The sequence below is a fragment of the Heptranchias perlo genome, chromosome 14 (assembly GCF_035084215.1).
Source record: "Heptranchias perlo isolate sHepPer1 chromosome 14, sHepPer1.hap1, whole genome shotgun sequence".
In the NCBI taxonomy this organism is placed as follows: Eukaryota; Metazoa; Chordata; class Chondrichthyes; order Hexanchiformes; family Hexanchidae; genus Heptranchias; species Heptranchias perlo.
This window is the reverse complement of record NC_090338.1, coordinates 60,544,394-60,550,363: the sequence shown is the minus strand read 5'-3', so window position 1 is coordinate 60,550,363 and position 5,970 is coordinate 60,544,394.

Below are 5,970 nucleotides of genomic sequence, written 5' to 3'. Positions count from 1 at the left end.
CTGCTAATGGCGGAGCAATTAAAATCGGGGATGTGCAAGAGGCAAGAATTTGAGGAGCGTAGTATTCTCGGAGGGTTGTAGGGCTGGAGGAGCAAACAGAGAAAAGGAGGGGCGAGGCCATGGAGGGATTTGAAAACAAGGATGAGAATTCTACTCTCTGTTTTCTGTCTGTTAACCAATCCTCTATCCATGCTAATATATTACCCCAACCCCATGAGTGTTGTTACCTTGTGTAACAACTTTTTATGTGTCACCTTATCGAATGCCTTTTGGAAATCCAAATATACGACATCCACTGGTTCCCCTTTATCTACCCTGCTAGTTACATCTTCGAAAAACTCTAATAAATTTGGCAAACACGATTTCCCTTCCATAAAACCATGTTGACTCTGCTTGACCATATCATGATTTTCTAAGTGCCCTGTTACCATTTCTTTAATAATGGATTCCAGCATTTTCCCGACGACTGATGTCAGGCTAACTGGCCAATGGTTCCCTGTTTTCTCTCTCCCTCCTTCTTGAATAGCAGGGTTACATTTGCTACCTTCCAATCCATTGGGACCGTTCCAGAATCTAGACAATTTTGGAAGATCATAACCAATGCATCCACCTCTTTTAGAATCCTATGTTATAGGCCATCAGGTCCAGGGGATTTGTCAGCTTTTAGTCCCATTAGTTTATCCAGTACTTTTTCTCTAGTGATATTAATTACTTTAAGTTCCTCATTCTCATTAGACCCTTGGTTCCCCACTATTTCTGGTATTTTTTTGTGTCTTCTACTGTGAAGACAGATACAAAATATTTGTTTAACGCAGCTGCCATTTCCTGATTCCCCGATTCCCCATTATAATTTCTCGTGTCTCAGCCTCTAAGGGACCAACGTTTACTTTTGCTACTCTCTTCCTTTTTACATACTTGTAGAAGCTCTTACAATCTGTGATTATATTTCTTGCTAGTTTACTTTCATATTCTTGGCTTTATGTGGTCCAGCCATATCCGGCGATGAATGACTAAACCAGTTGTCCGACATAAACGTTCAAATCTGCGTCCCTTGGACTTAAGGGAGCGGAGGATGAGGGCCATACCAGGGGGAACGACCAGGGTGAGCAAGAGTAATGGTTTTAATGGGGACAAGAGCATCAAAGGTGGAGGTGTGGGTGTGATTGAGCAGATTGGTAGTTGCAGAAATGTCATGGTGAATGGAGGGCCAAAGAGTAGATAGTTGGGAATTTGAAAGTGCCGTTGTAAGTGACTTGGGGGAGAGTTTTTTTCCAGGGGTGAACACAGAAGGAAGTGGGGTTGGGAGGGGGAAAGGAGATGAGGGATACAAGGAAGTGACTGCAGGTCCTCAATTTAACCCACAGCTGGAGAGGAAAGCAATATCCTGTGCAAAGAGCCCACTGTCTTTCGCATCTTACAGGTATTGGGGCACCAAGCACTGCACTGTTCCAGCTGTAGAGTCGACTCAGTGAGAGTTTCTTATTGTTATCAAAAGTGCACCACAACCTTTAAATAGGCAATCGAAACAAAGACATTTTTATTTTGTACCCTTCACTGTTACAATTATTTCTTCCAACTTTTAAAGGACACACTCCCCACCAACCCAGTCCAGTGCAATGGGATGGTCATCTGAATACTCGGAGGTTCCCAGGAGTCCGAAGGTTGTGGGTTCAAATCCCACTCCAGAGACTTGAGCACAAAATCGAGGCTGACACTCCAGTGCAGTACTGAGGGAGTGCTGCACTGTCAAAGGTGCCGTCTTTCAGATGAGACGTTAAACCGAGGCCCCAGCTGCTCTCTCAGGTGGAAGTAAAAGATCCCATATGAAGGGGAAATCATGTCTGACAAATTTATTAGAGTTCTTTGAGGACGTAACGAGCAGGGTGGATAAAGGGGAACCAGTAGATGTAGTGTATTTGGATTTCCAAAAAGCATTTGATAAGATGCCACATAAAAAGTTACTGCACAAGGTAAGAGCTCATGGTGTTGGGGGTAATATACTGGCATGGATAGAGGATTGGCTAACTAACAGAAAACAAAGAGTCGCGATAAATGGATCATTTTCAGGATGGCAATCTGTAACTAGTGGGGTGCCGCAGGGATCAGTTCTGGGGCCTCAACTATTTACAATATATATCAATGACTTGGATGAAGGAAGTGAGTGTACTGTGGCCAAATTTGGTGGAAAAGTAAGTTGTGAGGAGGACAAAAAGTGTCTGCAAAGGGATATTGACAGGTTAAGTGAATGAGCAAAAATTTGGCAGCTGGAATATAATGTGGGAAAATGAGAAGTCATCCACTTTGATAGGAAGAATAAAAAAGCAAAATATTATATAAATGGAGAAAGACTACAGAATGCTGCGGTATAGAGGGATTTGGGTGCCCTCGTAAATGAAAAACAAAAAGTTAACATACAGGTGCAGCAGGTAATTGGGAAGGCAAATGGAGTATAAAAGCAGGGAAGTCTTGCTACAGGGTGCTGGTGAGACCACACCTAGAGTACTGCGTACAGTTTTGGCGCCCTTATTTAAGGAAGGATATACTTGCATTGGAGGTGGTTCAGAGAAGGTTCACTAGGTTGATTCCGAGTATGGAAGGGTTTTCTTAGGAAGAAAGATTGAACAGGTTGGGTCTATGCTCACTGGAGTTTAGAAGAGTGAGAGGAGATCTTATTGAAACATGTAAGATTCTGAGGGGACTCAATAGGGTAGATGCTGAGAGGATGTTACCCCTCCTAGGGGAATCTAGAACTAGGGGGCATAGTCTCAGAATAAGGGGTCGCCCATTTAAGATGGAGATGAAGAGAAATTTCTTCTCTCAGAGGGTTGTGAACTTTTGGAATTCTTTGCCCCAAAAAGCGGTGGAGGCTGAGTCATTGAATAAAATCAAGGCTGAGCTAGACAAATTTTTGATCAGCAAGGGAGGCAAAGGATTTGGGATTCAAGCGGGAAAGTGGAGTTGAGGCCAGAATCAGATCAGCCATGATCTCATTGAATGGCGGAGCAGGCTTGAAGGGCCAAATGGCCTACTCCTATCTCTTATGTTTTTATGTTCCAACATTAAAGAAGAGCACGGTGAGTTTATAAAGTGCCCAGGAGATTCAGTGGGCCACCTGAGCACATTTGAGACATTGGCGGTGATACTACAGCTGGTGTTAAGCTCAAGCAGAGTGAGACGGTCTGGCTGAGGGACTCTCGCACCGCTATTTTATGGAGCCAGTTCACAACTCAACTCCAGAGCTGTGCTGCCACTCTTGTGTCAATCTGCAGTGCCAACCGATGTATATTGATGTACCCTAAAAGGTTTTGTCCCTTGGGCTACTTGGAACAACCTGTTGTAAAAGCTCCACGACTGCAGCGCCATGTTGGAAGCGTTATACTTTAGTTACAGCTCTGTTTTTATTATAAAAGAATTAACTTGAGCAGGTCAGCTCGCTGGATAATGAACACACTCTGCCACCCAGTGGTGGGACATAGCTTTGCACCTTTGATCCCCCGCATGTGCTTAAGATCCTGATACCAGGAACATCACATACAGCAGTAAGGTACACGCAGCCAGTGGGGTTGACCCTGAATGAGTGATAGGGTGAGGAAGGTGGAATCACAGACAGATCATTTGATGCCAATGTTACGTCCTTAATTAGAGGCTGTGGTATTCCCCTTTATCAGCTGGAGAAATAGTTCCTTTTGTTCATATTAAGAACCTTAGGTGAAGGGCCAAGGCCCATTAGTACAGGACACCACAAAGTTTGAAAAGATTTGGAGAGGAGATGAGATACAGTAGTGTAGCGGTTATGTTACTGCACTAATAATCTAAAGAATGTGAGTTCAAATCCCACCATGGCAGTTTGAGAATTTGAATTTCATTTTTAAAATAGGGAAATAAAAGGCTGGTATCAGTAAAAAGTGACCAGAAAGCTGGTGGTTTATTAATGTCCTTTAGGAAGGAAACTTTTCCGCGCCAGCCCTTTACCAGAGAGATCCAGCACTCATCCCACTGCCCTGCTCTCTCCCCACGGCCCTGTATCTTCCTCTGCTTCAAATATTTATCCACTTTTCTCTTAAAAGATGCAATGGTGTCTGCCTCAACAACTCTGTGTGGCAAAGCAGTCCCTGCTCAACAACCCTCTGTGTAAAGAAATTTCTCACATCAAAATGTCTCTGAGTACTTCACACGATTTTTGGAGTATGTAGACAAATACAACAGCTGTTCTGTGCCAGTTAAAGTTCCACAAACAGCAACGAGATGAATAGGCAGTTGATCTGTTTTTTGGTGGTGTTGGCTGAGAGGGGAACATTGGCCCCGGACACCGGAGAAGCTCCCTGCTCTTCTTCAAATAGAGCTATGAGATCTTCTACATCCATCTGAACAGGTAGACACAACCTCGGGTTAATATTTCTTCCAAACTACACGCTCTCAACAATGCACTGGAATGTCAGCGTGATTCTGTGCTCAAGTCCTGGCACTGGCCTGGAGCTTTCTGATCCAGAGGTGAAAGTGGTACAAACTAATGTCAAACACATATGTTCAGTAGAGGAAACCTAGTCCTGCAAATAATGCTGTCATTCGTTTGGTAAGTTCCTGGCTGAGATGCAGAGAACCAGCAAGTGAAAACTTGGCCCCTGAAGAAATAAACATAATGGAATTTTATTCAGAACCAGTTACTCACTACATAAGCCTTAATGTCTGTTCAACAGGAAATTCCACCATCATTTGAAAAAACAATGTTGATCTTTTATTTAGCTTTTGTTAAGATTGGTGTTTGTCCAGAAAATGCATCACTGAAGTTGTTTATATTCAGAGATTGAACATTTTAAGAAACAAAACAAAAAGTTCCAATAGTTAGAATGTCACATCACAGGCCCACTAACACTTCCCCACTTTAGGGCACAGAAGGTTGAAATTTGATATCCTTCCACCTCAGGGCCGTGGTTCACACCTGATGGACTGTGCCAGTAAATCTGGGCTTCAGTTCGATGTATCTCTCATCAGTGAGAGTGCAAGAGAGCTTTAGGACTATTCCGACATCTATGGCACAAATTATAGCGTTCTATTAAACCTCTAGGGAAAGCAACAGAAAATGCAACAGCAGCACCCCAACTGTAACCTGGTAGTTGCAAAGACAGAAAAAGACGTAAGGAGAGAAAAAAGTTTTTTTTAAAAAGAGAAGAATAAATATGTTCACACTGCTCTGAAGCATGCACCGTGGGCTCTATTTACACGGTGGGCCCACATTTTCCAAGCTGTCTGCACTGTTGTGAAGTTGTAGAAGATGGGGTTGCACACATCCTAATCAGTGCCTGGACAGAATGCTGCTCACAGGCCTCTCACCCCCAACTGCGATTTTTAACGATTGAAAAAAGTTGACAAGTTAGTCAGTTCTTTCCAATCATTAAAACGTGAATGGCGATACTCCAGGTACTAGAGTTTGTTTTAACTAAAAGCTTTCCTTTTTTTGGCGGGGCTTTGCACCGGATCCTTTAATTGCAGCATAATTTCTGATTGGTTGAAAACACTTTCTTTTCCTGCAGTGCTGAGGAGACACAACTCAGTTGCTCTAACAATAACCGAAGCAGGTTAGTGACTTGGAGCAGTGGTATCAGCAGTAATACGACAGCGGATCGGATTAAAACAAAGACAGGCTATACCCTGCAAGGTTTGCATTGCCCACAACCTGCCAATTTTAAGTAGTTTATTTTTGGTTCCATTATATATATTTTTTCTCCCATTTTATATATTTATTAATGCTCAATTTATATTATGAATAATAATGGTGCACTCACTATTAAAGTCCTTCCCATCATTAAACATCACTAACGTGCAAACTGTAGCATCTCCCCGGTCCCCTGGAGCCGGAGATGGGCAGCTGTCAATCATCTCCCTCCAGTTCCACCGGGCGAGAGGCGCCGCGACCAATCAAGTGAGGCGACGCCGGCGGCTGCAGGGTTGCTCAGTGGGTGCGAAGGAAGC